Raw genomic sequence first — 13,084 nt, 5'->3', positions numbered from 1 at the left:
GTCTGCAGGTCCTCTGCCACCCCTGGGTCTGCGGGTCCTCTCCCACCCCTGGGTCTGCAGGTCCTCTCCCACCCCTGGGTCTGCGGGTCCTCTGCCACCCCTGGGTCCGCGGGTCCTCTCCCCCCCCTGGGTCCGCGGGTCCTCTGCCACCCCTGGGTCTGCAGGTCCTCTCCCCTCCACAGCCATGCAGCAGAGAGACTGCGCTGGGAAATTGCTGCCACATGTCCCCATCCCCAGCAGCCCCAGGGCAGGCAGTCACAGGGAGGGGACCCCGTCCCCAGCCAATGCTCCCAGCATGGTCGCTGCTGCCAGCGCTGGCTCTATGTCGGGACGGTGTTGGAGAACCAAACCCTGCCAGTGCTTCTCCACTGACCAGGCCCTGGTGAGAGGCTCTTAATGATGAAGGAAAACAAATACGCCAAGGCTCAAGGAAGGGAAGGTGTCGAAGGGGAGCGGGTGAGCTAGCAATGGGCAGTCTGTGGCTGTCAAAAATGGGTTCGTTTGCCTGGGGCCGGCGCTCACTGGGTGATCTCGGCAATGCCATCTGGCTTCACACTCATTACAGCATCCTCATTAGCGTGGTGGGTACCTGTCAGGGCCAGGCTCTGGAGGGCACGGCCATGCCCAGCTCTCCCTGGCAGAGCCAGCAGCCCAGGGCCAGGCAGTGTCCCCTCACAGGGGTCCCGCCGGCTCTGCAGGGCATCCTCGTCACCAGGAGCATCCAGCCGGGAGCCAGGCAGCCGGACCAGGCTGCAGCTCCACACCAGAGCCCAGTTCAGCTCGCGAATCTACCAGCCTCTCCTGCCCTGCTGAAGGTCCCTGCGTACGCTGCTTTCCCGCGGCTGAACTTCCACAGGAACATTTCAACCACTCCCCAGGGTTAGCAGAAATCTTATTTTTTTTCTCCATGTTAAAAATTGTCGTATCAGTTCACCGAGGAATTAATATGCCTCACGCCTGAGAGCTGAAGACCGCCGTGGCAGAAGGCTGCTCCGGTGTCAGCGAAGCGATCCTGCGGGAAGGCCAGCATGGGTTTGGGTAATTAAAACCCGTATCATGACAGGCGCTCGCCAGAGGGCCGAGTTAGACCTGTACAAATGACCCCTTTTGTTCTTGTAATGTATTCTTCTCTGCCATCTACTTGCCTTTCAGTGCATGTATCAAGCCCTAGTAATATATTCTCTGCCCACTTCTAATTAATTTTATCTCTGTGCATGCATATGTATGCATACATGTTACACATGCACACAGGGGTGCCTCTGTGTAGCACACACGTGTAGATATGTCACCCACTTGCCCCGATGCCTGAGCGACCCACCTGCAGCAGGAGGGGGTCTGGCCACGCCAGCTCGGTGCCCGCGCGGGGCTGACGTCCCGTGCCGATGCTCTGTGCCTGCTCCCTGTCCCCGCACCCCTAGGAGCTTCGGCAGGGTAAGGGCATCGTGCGTGCCCACCTCGGAGCAGCCCACCTTCCCCAGCATCTCCTCAGCTCGGACGCTCACCCCGGGATGCTGGAAGAGACGGAGGTCTCTCCCCAGGAGGAAGGAAGCTCCAGAGAGCCTCTTCACATGATGAATTTTAACATTTCTTTCCACATCCAGCCCAGGCACAAATCCCTTCAAAGCACCAGCCCAGCGCAGCAGAACTAATTTGAAATGTCACCGAGGTCAAGCCCGGCTTCCCCAGCCATTAACCTGCCTCTCGAGCTACACACTTCATGTTTATTTACATAGCTGCATACTTGTTTAAGCCTCAGATCCCAGATACAGGAAGGGACATGGGGTCTGCACAGGGGAGGGGGAACTTGGGGGGGGTGGCTTTTCTGAGGGGCTCTGTGTCCCGAGCACGATGGGGAGGATGAGGAGGGGTTCTTTGGAGAACCAGTTGTTCCACGACAGCTTTTCTGGCCATGCTTTTCTTCAGTTCGTTCCTGTCCAGACACAGACATCACAGCTTCTCCTCTCCAGGCAGGTCTTTCACAGGCACCAAGCAGTGTAAATTTACTCCAGTCAGCGATGCTGACCTGCAGGAGCTCTGAGCCCCCCTGCATTTTTCAGCCCTTGCTCCCTGATAGATGAGCAAGCGCAGAGACCAGGGGAATGTTTCTGCAGGTGCACTTGCTGCCCGAGTCTGGTCATTGCCCCGCTTTGTGTCCTGCTTCCAGCCACCCTGGTGGACCACGAGACTTGGGGAACATCTGGACCCAAACTCTGCCAGACTCCACCTCACCTCGGGTCCCGTCCCCCTGAGCACTGTCCTTGGCACTACCGCACCTTGGTGCTACCAGCAGATCAACGCAGAATCGTTTTTTCCCTGCTCACCGTTGCTCTGCCCCTCAAAGTCCTCGCGCCAGCTGCTCACGGGGGATCCGGGCGCTGCTTCTCCCCTGGGCCAGCCTCGCTGGCGAGGATGGGGACAGCCTGATCCGCGCTGCATGAGAAGGCACCGGTACACGCACCACCATGAGCTGTTCCATGGGAGAACAACCTCCCAAGAGCACCAGCAGCTTTGTAAGTGCTTTTCCACTGGGACGTGCCAATTAGGAGATTAAAACCTCCTGCTGAGACGTGCCTGGGACCAGCTGGGACCACTTCTGTGTGAGTGGGTGTGGAGTGGGTCTCTGGGAAAAGGGAGACCCAGGCAGATGCTGTGGCTGCTGGAGAGGAGGGAGGCTGGGGATGAAGGTCTGGCTGAGCCGGCCGGGGCAGGACCAGAGCCTCTTGGATGCTGTGTGGGGGGAGCTGCATGGCACTGGGGCTGTGTCCCCCTCACCCTGCCAAGCTCTGGCTGATGCCCAGCAGGTGCTGTGCTGGGGAGGAGGTGGGCTTTTTCTCCATTTATTCCCCATGTTCTCCCCTGTCCTTTCCTCCCTGGAGCCCCAGGGGGTTGGACAGGCTGGGGGAGCGCTGCTGCGGAGGGGGCTGTCTCCCCACCTTCCTTCCCACTGGGCAGCGGGGTGTGTGTGTTGTGAAACACGGCCTGACCTTTCTCTTTCTTTTTTTTTTTTATTTCTGTTCTCATTGCTCACTTGCATGTTTAATTCAAGGCTGTGGAACTGGCTAGGCTGCGGTTTAAAAAAAATTTTTTTAAAGGTTCTGGCAGGCTATTAAAGGAGTTTGTAGTGACTTGGAATTAGCAGGACGATCCGAGGCAGATGTTGTGAGCGAGGGAAGAGGAACTTACTGTGTCGCCTCTCTGCTGTTGTCCGAAAGATACTAACTCGATGCTTTTTTCTTAAACACAGGAACCTCCAGGTCAGGATGATGAAAACCCATTTCCCTCCTATGATATTCCAGCATCTTCTTCTTTTCTTGCTTTCTTCCTCATCGAGCGTGCCCAGCCCCTGACCCCCGGGGCCACTGGCACGGGCGGGCACGGTGCTGGCTCCGCAGCCTCGGCTCCTCGGCCGTGCCTGGCGCTGGCTCCCCGCACGCTGGATGTCCTCCCCGGGCACTCCAGGTGACACGGCGAATTGGTGGCCGGCTCCATTCCCAGCAAAGCTTTGCTTTGGTTCTGCTTGTGGGCAGGAGGGTGCAGCTCCCAAGGGAATTTTGTTGCTTTGCTGAGTTAGTAACAGCAGCACGTGCAGGGGATGAAAGGGGAAAAAAGGCAATGAAAAGTGGGGCAATTCTCCGATTTCCAAGCTGATCTCTGGTGCAGTCAGAGGGAGGGGGGGTGGAAGGATCCGCATCGGGGGTGCAGATGCTCTGCCTTCTGCAGGAGCAGCAGCTGTGGGAGCTCGGTGCCCGGAGGGATGCGCTGGCTGCACAGAGCATCTTCCCCTTCGCAGGCGGCGTTCGTTCGCCTTTCGGGGTGCCCTGTAAGCACAGCCTGGCTGCAGAAGAGTACAAAGCTGGAGAGAGGCTCGTAAGGAGGTGAACCTGCCGCTGCTGCTCTTACCGGAGGCTGTGGCAGGGCAGGTGGAGAGGAGCCTGGAGCAGCTGTGGCAGCCGGGAGAGCAACATCAAACCCTACCAGAACAAAAGGCAAGACAAAAGGTTTTGAGGAAAAAAAGCTTCTTGTCAGCAAAGCTGTCGGTGGGTGAGATTAAAGAGCACCTGCCACGTTCCCCAGAGGCTGTGCTACCCCTCGGAGACGAGGCAGGAGGGAGCTGGAAATGGCCTCGCTCGCTGGCCACGCTCTGGGGCTGAGGCAGCGACGCTCCTCCCGAGCCCTTCCCTGCGAACCCGGCAATGCCTTTGTGCAAACCGGGCCCGTGTCCTGCTCTGCTTGTGCCTCCTCCTCCGTGCTTTGAAGTCCCCTCTCGTTTGTGCTTTGCAGCCCTGGGCTCCGGTCTCGCCGCCTGCCAGTGCTGTGGGGTGGGCTTGTAAGGATGCACCAGCTCACGGCCAGCCAGGAGGGCCCCCCGCAGAGGAACCCGGGGGTTTGGATATATAAATTGCCACGGGGCCCAGTCCTGGAGGGGGGAAGCTGGTGTGGCAGCCAGGACCCCCTCCTCGGCACCCCTCCTCTGGGGTGTGTGTTGCACCCCTCGGCAGGCTCGCTCTGGTGTGCGGGGTTCGTGCAGAAGGCACGGCTGTCCGCGGGCGTTGTACCCGTTACTTCACAACATCAGATGCTCTGGGGGGTCCAGAAAGAGATCCTCCCCCAGCTGTGTGCGAATTCCTCCTGACACCGTCCGCACGGCTGGGCTCCGGCTGCCCCAGCCGCTCGCAGGGAAACGCTTCCTGAGCCAGGACGGAGCATCCTCGCCCCGGCGTCACGGCTCGCGGGGGGACGCAGGTGGGCTCTGCAGGGCTGCAACGCCGCTTGGACACGCTCCGGGGCTGGGTGCTCCGGTGGGAGCCTGCGGCAGGGGCGTCTGAGCCGGCGACGCGGCGTGTGGCTCAGTGAGCAGGGGCTGGAGCGGACCCAGGGTCGCTGCCTGGAGGAGTGCAGCAGATAATCCAGAAAGGCAAGAGCCTGCCAGCCGCCCAGGTGTTCGCCGGAGTTAATGAGAGTCTCGGTGTCTGATCTCATGCAATCAATTCCGCTCCCTAGCACTCTGCGAGAGGTGAACATCCGTGCTGCTGTTCAGTCCGGGTGACGCGCCTGCTTCCAGCTGTGATGCCAAAGGAAACTGCTGGATTGCGTCGCTGTGCTGCTCCGGGCAGGGCCGGGGGAGAAGGATTATCCTCCTGGATGGCCCAGCCCGAAGGCAAGGTTTCTGCTGGAGGTACAACCACCTAAGAAAACTGTTCCCTCTCCTTCCACAAAATCAAATTGGCCCTTGGTTAGGAGAAAATGTGCCGAGCGATCAGGGAAGATGAATGCAGCGAGGAGCACGTGTGGCGGGGGGAAGCGGCGAGCTGAGGGCTTGTTTAGTGAAAGCAGGAGACCTGGCAATTCGTCTTCTCCAGGCGCAGGCTTGTTTAGAGAGGGGGTCCCCGAACCTGCGCTGTGCAGCTGCTGCCCGGGCACCGTCGAGGCCGTGCGGGGGGAGCACCCGGTGCCAGGCGGGATGCTCCTGCCTGGAGAAGGAGCTGCTGGGCTAAGGGCGGGCAGGAGGGATTTTTCAGGTGGCACTAAAGCCTCTAGAAATCTTCCCAGCGGAAGAAGCAACAGGGCAAGGAAACACCCATCCTTAAGTTTGCTCTGTGATTATTTTCCATCGCTAAAACTCTGTGACAGATTTTTTTTGTTGTTGCTCAGCATCAGTTGTTGCTTTGCCAGCCTTGAAATGGGACCTGCAGGTGCTGGCCTGAAGGCACTCTGTCACGCTTCGTTTCTACCACCTGCCAGCAGAGATGGACCCAGCGGGTTGAGTTCCTGCAAGTTTCCGTAAAGCTGCGGAGGGGTCACTTTGTTCCCCTTGCTGCTCGACGGTGTGGAGCCAAGAAGCAGGGCAAGGGAGCAGCAAGGCGCTAAGGGACAAGCCAGACCAAGGCAGCAAACGCAGCAGACGAGGAGGGATGGGGATGATGCTCCTTGCTGGGAGCTGTACGCAGATGCGACAAGCGCAAGAGATGTGCAACATCGCGCCCGGCTGCCGGCTCCTTCTGAAATGCAAATCCCAGCAAGGGGACCCGTCAGCGCTGGCAGCGGCGTCTGCCGGTACAAGACAGCCGTTCTGTACGCAGCCTCGCACACATTTGCTGCTGGTTACGGCTGCGGATGGCGTTCGTGTCTCTGAGGGGCGGAGGGAAAAGCAGGCGGCTCCTGGAGCCCTGCTCTGCCACACATCTGCAGAGGACTGGTGGCCCGTCCCCAGCCGGTCTCCTTACCCGCGTCGCCTTCTTACAACTGCATCAGGTTTCAGCTATGTTTTATTGAGGGAAGTGTTTTCACTTGAGCCTTTGAGGTGTGTCCGTCCTGGAAAACCAGCTGAAGAGTGGGCCCTCTTCTGAAGGTGGGTGTCTGGGACAGGCTTGTGGCCAGCGGTGCTCAGCCTTTCACTGGGGGTGTCTCGAGGGCTCCTCGCCACCTCAAAAGTAGTGAAGCCACCCCATTCTTCACCCGGAGCTGCCAAGGTCTGGAGAAGGGGAGCACCCCAGAGCTGTACCTGGTGCCTGCTGCCACCCGGGCTCGGGCAGGGTGGGGATCGACCTCTGGCATCGGCTCCCAGCTGGGGGTCCTGCGGGGTTTGCCCGTGAGCTTTCACTGGGAGGGGGCTGCGGTGGGGAGATGCTACAGGTGGGCTGGGTGGTGGGAAGGGGACAAAAGGAAGCTTGTGTGAAGGCCGGGGACTCCGAAAGGTGCCTCAAGTCGCCTCTTGCGTTAGCCACAGCTCGGATGGCATCGGAAGCAATGACTGTGCCCGTGAACGCTGTGTTGTTTTTCACTTTGAGAAGTAAAATTCCAGTCTCTAGAGCCAAAGATAGCTGGAGTGTTGACTTCTTTGCTCCCAGTGGAAACAAGCTTCAAAAACAATGGTGATGGACAACCTGGACTACTCCCTGGAGATCAGTAGAGGTTCTTACAGCTGTGCATCTGGTGGCAGCAGCAAAGATGTCTTGCAGGCAAGGGAGGGAAGGAGCGTGGCTCTGCTGCCCGCCGTCCCGTCGGGGCTCTGGGTGGGAAGCAGGCTGCGTGGTGGCGGGGGACGCTGCAGCCCAGGCTCTGATGTGCTGGGACAGAGGGGCTTTAGCATCCGGAGCAGCCTGTGACAGTCTCCAGCTTGGATCTAAAGTCTGCAGCTCCTTGGCCTTTGCTTTAGATGCTCACCTGGGGACCACCCTGGATCAGTCTGTGGGTGGTGAAGCAGATCCCGGAGCAGGGCTTGCCTCACCCCCTGTCATATCATGCTTGAGAGAGATTTTTTTTTTTAAAAAAACAGTTATTTCAGCTGGAAACTAGGGCTGCAGCCTCAGAGAGCGCACGAGGGGACTGGGGCTGAGCCTGACGCCCCGGGTCAGTCTCTGCCAGGGCTGTCCAGCCCGGGGGCTCTTCTGCCGTCTCTGGCCGAGGCACCGGGGATGCTGGCTGTGTGGGATGCCGTGCTCCGCTGACCGCTCCTGCTCCCTAACCGGCTGGTGCCTGCGCATCGGTCAGAGCGGGCAAGGGGCAGCACCGGTGGGGGTGGAAGGTTTGGAACTGCAGGGTTTTCACTGACCTGTGACCGAAAACAAAAACCGTTTCAGGATAAATGTTGTCGTTTGCACTTCTCCTCCCCTCCTGGCAGCCCAGCCCAGCTCGGAACCAGCCAGCAGAGATGCGGGCAGACGCCACAGTCGCAGGACAAAGCATCTTCCCTGGGAGCCCCCAGCCAGGCTTGTCCGTGGTGGCTCCAGGCAGGGGCCTCGGAGGAGCCCAAGCCCAGGTTTCTCCCAGTTATGGCTGGGGGGATAACCCCAGGGGATGGGGGAATTGCTGCATTTTGCTGCTTTCAGAAACCTGTCCTTGCAAGCAGGGGACACGGAGGAGGTGACCGGAGTGACTGCGGCGGCAGAAGGCAGCTGTCTGCAAAGCGGAGCAGAAGGAAGAAGCTGCTGCAGAGCCTGAGCCGCCTGCTGCTGTAGGTGATGCTTCTGATGTCCTTGCTTTCTCGCTGCCTGAAGCCTGTCTGTCTGTCAGGCCGTTGCCCTCCCTCTCACCCACTCCCAAGGAAGACCAGGTCCGTCTGCTCCACCTCCTGCATCTCTGCTGTTTTCTGAGATGAGTAAAGGGGCAGTGGAGTTGCTGGGTTTCTGCGCAGCCTCCGAGCAGCCAAAGGCTCCCTGCTTTGCTTTGCTGTACGCTGCAGGGCCCTGTTCCTCTCGCAAGCGCATGTACTTCTCACAAGGTGCCGCAGGGCTTGCTTGCTCGGCGTCTCATGTTGCTGTGGTCTACTTGAATGAGAGCAGCGAGGCTCGGCTTCGAGATACCCAGCGATGAGCTTCATCTTGCGCTCGCTGTTTCAAAGCCGTGGAGCCCAGGGGTTTCTGCAGCCCCCCCACCCCCACCTCCTTGGTTTGAGTAGCGTGAGAGGCTGCGAAACCCTCTTCTTTTTACAAGCGCTTGCAGACCTGCTCTGCAGAGCCTTGGCTGCTCCCAGCGCCCTGCGATCCGCGCTGGGCGGCCCACATCACTCACTCTTGCTCGCTGAGTGGTTTAGTGGAAATGCAGCCAAGATCATTTTTCTGTAGCCACGGGGTACGCGGTACTGCCTTCGATGGCACATTTAGTTTCTGCAGGATCCAACGAAGCCAAGCAGCCCTCTGTCAGCTTTAGGAATTTACGAGACCTTTTCATGCCTTGGGGAGCCCCAGGCCAAGCTAACACCAGAGGAAGGGCCAGCGGATATAAATTACCGTTAGCTGCACCAGCTCCGTTTTACCAGCAGAGAAACCAGCCCCTCGGCTCCGTGCTATTCCCACCGTCAGCTCTGTGCGGGTCCCCTGAGCACCAGTTCATTCTGGGACCATACTGGGCTAGAAAGAAAATCTGGGATGTGGGGGGGAGACGGGGGATATCTCTATGCATATGTATATATGTGAGAGATACATATGTGTGTGTGTCTACATTTATATAAATACTTAGCAGAATCCAGTACTTGATCCAGCGCAACCTCCAAGTGTTAATCACAATAAATGGGAAAAGGAAATAATTGCTGTTGGTAAAGGGGGAGGTGTTGCTGTGTGGGTGGTGAGGGGCCGAGCCCCCTGCTCCCCGCTCCCTCCCCAGCCCAAAGCCCTCCGGGGCTCCTCTTGCAGGGACAGCAGCCCCCAGCCCGCATTCGACCCCCTGCCCTGCTGCTGCCTCCCATCGCCGCTGCCCCGGGGTGGGCTGGGGCACCGGCCATGGGTGGGTTGTGCCTGTCCCCGCACAGGCAGCAGCAGGAGCAGGGACCTCGCCACTGCCCGCTGCCTGCCAGCCCTCCCTGTCCACACGGCAGCGAGGGGAAGCCTGACCAAGCACTGCCAGAGAGGGCTTAAACATCCCCGTAATTACACCAGCTCCCCGAAGACCACAGTCTCTTGAACTATAGCCGTTACCCGATGATTCGTAAAGACTCTTCGGGGACTCGGAGAGGACCGTTCAGCTGTAATTACCTTGGCTGCCTGCCACTGCCGGCCCGCCGTCGGGTGCCAGGGGACCGCACGGCATCGCTCCAATTAAGCGATGGGAAAGCGCCCGGCGTTTGCTGCTCTCCCCGTGGTGAGATGGGGAGGGAAACGTGGCTCTGGCCAAGCCCCGACTTGGCCGTGCTGTGGGGAAAAGGGGGGTCTGGGGGGGTCATTTTGCAACCTGCACCTACTCCCCACTCCTGAAATGCAAAGAGGGCCTTTCACTTTTTGCTGTCTCGCGCCCATAAACCAGGCGCTGACAGAATTATTTGGCAGGGTGCAGGCAGCAGCCCGGGGCTGACTGGGGGCTGCCCTGCCCTGTGTCCCATGTGGCTCCCCCAGCTCTGGGCGCACAGAGCAGGAGGAAAGGGTGCCTTGCTCGGCGGCAGAGGGATGTGTAATTTTATCACACATTACAGCATTTTGCCCTGGCAGCTTGTCACAGGCAAGGCTGTTAAAACTCTCTTGAAAAATGAGGGATCCATGGCAAATTGCTGATTATAGGATAGGAAAGGTAATCTGGCTACCTGTGATTGATCACTTTGATAGTGCAGCGTTCGGTGCTCTAGAAAACCCTGGTAAGAGATGTAGAGATAGCGCCGTGCTGTATTAACTGTACCGACAGCAGACAGCAGCCCCGGCGCGCGGTGATGGGGGCACTCGGAGGCAGCAGCAAGACAAACAGACAGAGCAGAGTGCGTCTGAGCGATGGCAGATGGCTGCATAGAGGGGCTGCATCACCTGCGAGACGAGAGGACAGACAGGAGCTGATGGATAGGTTTTAAGGGAGCTCCAGGAGTCCTCGGCGCGTCTGTGTTTGGAGTTTGAATCGTGCAGCAAGGCTGCCGGTTGCTGCATGCCACTCTGCCAGGCTGTGCTCGGGTTGTTCTCGGTCCTCCTGCTTGGGAAGGGGATGGGATGGGGACAGGGAAGGCGACTGGGAGCCTTTGACCCCCTGTGCCACGGCTGGCTGGTGCTCAAGCTCCGACTGCCAGCAGGAGCCGTGCGTCCGTCCTGCCCCTTCCCCAGCGCCACAGACTGGAGGGGCAAGAACAGGGCATGGGAGGGCGGGAGATGCAGGGGTTGCAGTGCTTTTATTTGGGCGTTACCTTGCATCCCTCCCCACCACGAAGCAGGGGCATCAACAAGACAGCCAAATGCAACGGCATCAAAAGGAAGAGTGGACCTCTTGGAGATGTTAAAATCAGTCAGGAACAAAAGGCACTTGTGGAAATTCAGCGTGCCGTTTCATAGATTTGACCACACCAATTCTTAACAAAAGAAAACCCAGGCTCATTACATAGAAACATCAAGCCAGCCAAGATAATTATCTCTAATTAGTGCTAATTTTAAAGTGAGGTCTGTTCTATAGCTGAATTGTTGCATATTTCATTAGTTCATTAGATGCTGAGCAGACAACGCAGATAAGAGAAATCAGTTCATTGGGCAGATATAAATTTCATCCTCCCTTCACCAGAAACAGCTTGAGGGTCCATCTTCACAGCACGCCTTATTTGCTGGGCCACACAGCACAAACCAACAAACCCGGACGACCCCGTGGTTCATCCTCTGGGGAACGTTCAATGGATACTCTATTAACTTTGCAGAAATAAAAAAAAAAAGAGGGAGAGAAACAAGCAATTCGTCAGTCAATGTTCTTATCTTGCTGCCTCTGCAAATATCAGCCAATTAATTCCAGGTCTCTTTCAGAGCCTGGATGGGGAAGAAAATTGTTGTGCACTTTAGATTAACCCACGTGAAAGTGGAAAGTCACCAAAGCGGGGAGCGGGCTCCATCCGCGGATGTGCCTTGGGCTGCCATCCATCCTCCCTGGGCAGCGGGGACAGGGCAGAGCTGCATCCCCAGCATGAAGCATGCCCCGTGCCACCTTCGGCGAGCTCATCCCCACCCACCAGTAGTGCAAAGGAGCGCACCTCCCGTGGGGTCTTGTCTGTAGGGGCCAGCGGAGAATTTCCCCTGTGTCAGGGCACGCTGACCACCTACCTGCCTCCATGGCCTGGCAGGTTCTGCAGAGCTCAGCTTTGCCGGAGCCGACTGAGGGAGGGGCTGGTCCCACCCTGGGGACCCCGTTGGCCAGGTACTGAGACCCCGGCCTGACCTCGTCATGGGAAGAAGACTGCGACACACATGGGTGATGCTCCAGGTCTGTGCACAACCGAGGTCTGGATGAAACTGAGGGACAGGCATTGGTCCTGTCTTGCACCAGGCACCCCAAGTCTATCTGCTCTGGCCCTTTGGATTTTATTGCGTTCACCAGTCTTCTTCGTCCCCTTTTTCATCTCTGCTTCATCTCCTTTTCCATCTCTTGCCAGACTGGCTTGCTCAGAAGCCAGTCCTTCCTCTGGCCACCACTGAAGCGCAGCCTTCAGCCCTGCCTCACACCCTGCTGGGAAGCCTCCCAGTGCCAGGGACAGTTTCTCCCCACGGAAAGCAGATGGGAAGCCATCCCTCTGCGGGTTCACTTCAGCCCCAGTTCCCCTCCCCGTGTCAGGGCTTGGCAGCAACTTCTGTTACTGGGGAAACAAACAGCTGGTTTGGGAAATGCTGGATTTTCAAAATCTCTGCTCACTGCAGAGCTGGATGCCGTGGGACTTGCAGTCAGCCCGGAGGGACAGCTCTGAGTGATACATGCAATGATACTGAAAAAGGGCCACGTAACAACAGAGATTCTAACTCGGTAGAGCTGTGCCTCCTACAGATCAATGGCATCGTGTTTTGTAATAAACATAACTGCCAACTCTTCCCTGCAGAGCATCTGGAGGAGACAGCTCCATGATGCTGATGTGCCGCACGCCTTCCCCTGCCAGCGGTCCAGAAGCCCCTGGATCGACTCTCGCAGTCTTGAACCATTTACCTCCTGCTGCAACCCTGCCTGGCCCAGGGAAGCTGTGACTTAGGAGACGAAGAGCAAGAACTGGCACTTAGGTGATGAAGTGCGAGCAGGAATAAAGCATTTTACTTTCAGATCCACTTCAAGATTGCAGGAAAATATCCCTCTCCGCTTGTAAACTATACACGGACCAGGATCCTTGCGAGACAATAAAAGACCCCTTCTCTTCACACCGCAGGTTTTTTAATCAGATTAACCTGACTTTATGCAGCTTTCAGCTGCAGCTGCCAGTGGAGCGAGGGCCTGGCTCAGTGCAAGACACTGGCAGGCAAAAGGCAGGGGACTTTCTAATCCTTGAGAAGCTACTGAGCAGGAACGCACTAACTGCAGAACATTACTGCAGGTATTTGAAGCCAAAATTAATCTATGAAAAAGAGATAACGCTTCAATTTATTTGAAGGAGAAAACTTTGGAGCTTTAAAGCATTTCAGAAGAGACAATTGAATGGGGAAGAAATCTGCAAAGGAAGAAACGCTGCCATGAGGTCCAGTTACGGGCGGTAGGATTGGGAAATCTGGAGAGGAGACGGCGGGGCAAACCCTTCCGGTACCCCAGAGCGAAGGAACCCAGCAAAAGAGCGCAATGATGGGAAGCCGTGGTAGTGACTCAGTGTGGGACAAGGCTAATTGAATCATCCGAAAATGCCATTTATCAGCATGTTCCAGGAGTCAGACCCAAATCCCAGCCC

The sequence above is a fragment of the Opisthocomus hoazin genome, chromosome 14 (assembly GCF_030867145.1).
Source record: "Opisthocomus hoazin isolate bOpiHoa1 chromosome 14, bOpiHoa1.hap1, whole genome shotgun sequence".
In the NCBI taxonomy this organism is placed as follows: domain Eukaryota; kingdom Metazoa; phylum Chordata; class Aves; order Opisthocomiformes; family Opisthocomidae; genus Opisthocomus; species Opisthocomus hoazin.
The sequence above is the reverse complement of the archived record's forward strand: the minus strand, read 5'-3'. Positions refer to the sequence as shown.